The following is a 1,249-nucleotide window of genomic DNA, read 5'->3' on the forward strand; positions in this document are numbered from 1 at the left end:
TTCACCGTGTTAGCCAGGATAGGCTCGATCTCCTGACCTCGTGATCCGCCCGCCTCGGCTTCCCAAAGAGCTGGGATTACAGGCGTAAACCACCGCGCCCGGCCGCCCTGCGTCTCTTTCTAAGGCTATGCCCAAACCCCGAGCCCGGAGCATGCCGGGATTGTAGTCCTGCAGTCCTGCAACCAAGGGACTGTGAGCGGTTAAGAGACTACAGTTCTCAGCATGTCTAGCGAGGGGCGCACCGCCTTGCCCCAGGGCTTCGCACCGCCCCCAGCCTTGCGCATGCTGGGATTGTAATACTGTCGCCTTGCCACTAACAGGCTACGAGAGGTTAAGAGACTACAGCTCCCAGGATGTACGGTGATGGCACTCGTTTGGACTCCTCCCCTCTGCGCGTCTAGAGCGGTTCCCGATACGGAGGGGATCCTGGCTGTTCCCAAGTCTTGCCTTCCTGCGGGGAGCCAGCGTGGCCCGGGCAGCTGATCTCAACCTGTGATTGTGACATCACCCCTACCTGAGGAAGCCTTTCCCAGCCTGCTCAAGGTTGCCGTAGTTAGGTTTACCCTCCCTTCCTTCCCTCACCCCGTCCTTTCCCTCATCCCTGCCCCTTCCTCTGTCCCACGCGGCTTTCAGACATGCATAGTGCAGCACCTCCATAGTGCAGCCCCTCTGTAAAGGTGGAGCTAGTGGCCCGCGGGCCTACCAGTTGTCAGGCCTTTTGGGAGCCCATGATGGGAGCTCTCTGGTAAGTGAAACCGTCAATTAACTGCCTAAAATGACAATACCCCATCTCTGGTATCTTTGCACTTGCCTCTCCCAAGCCACCTTTTCCTTTCTCTCTGGACTGTCACAAAGCCTCCTCTGTACCCCAAGAACACCCCATTGGATTTCTAGGCTGGCTGCTTGGCCTACACCTGGGTCAGGCATCTAGCAGGGATGCTCCTGCCACTGTAATAAAGAGGAGAAAACGTCACAGGGGAAAGACCTGACTCCTTCATATGATCAGAATACTCAGAGAAGGGACCCCTTTAAGCCACTTTGAGAGCCACATCCATGACTCTGTGACTCCCACACAGGCTGGTTCCCAGGAATCAGGTGTCCTAGTGTTAACACGGGCCAAAAAGACAAAACAGGACCCTAGGTCCTTCCCAAAACATTAGGAAAGTTTGTGTGCTGAGGTAATGTACAATGTCTTTTTGCCCTGAATAGGGCTCCCGTAGAAATTCTTTTTTTTTTTTTTTTTTTTTTT

The 1,249-nt window shown here is 54.4% G+C and overlaps 1 protein-coding gene across 3 annotated transcripts in view; it reads left to right on the forward strand.

The window, feature by feature from the left end:
- The first annotated feature begins 304 nt into the window (after positions 1–304).
- The window catches only part of LOC111529407 (zinc finger protein 736), a 57,559-nt gene continuing 56,614 nt past the window's right edge, over positions 305–1,249 (forward strand). For 2 of the 3 annotated variants that reach the window (XM_031936020.1, XM_031936021.1), the window contains exon 1: positions 308–543. The gene's annotated coding sequence lies outside the window, so the exon portion shown is untranslated. Of the gene's footprint in view, positions 746–1,249 lie in introns of all 3 variants that reach the window. The other variant, XM_031936022.1, reaches the window with a different exon arrangement.

This window comes from Piliocolobus tephrosceles, chromosome 8 (genome assembly GCF_002776525.5).
Source record: "Piliocolobus tephrosceles isolate RC106 chromosome 8, ASM277652v3, whole genome shotgun sequence".
Lineage (NCBI taxonomy): Eukaryota > Metazoa > Chordata > Mammalia > Primates > Cercopithecidae > Piliocolobus > Piliocolobus tephrosceles.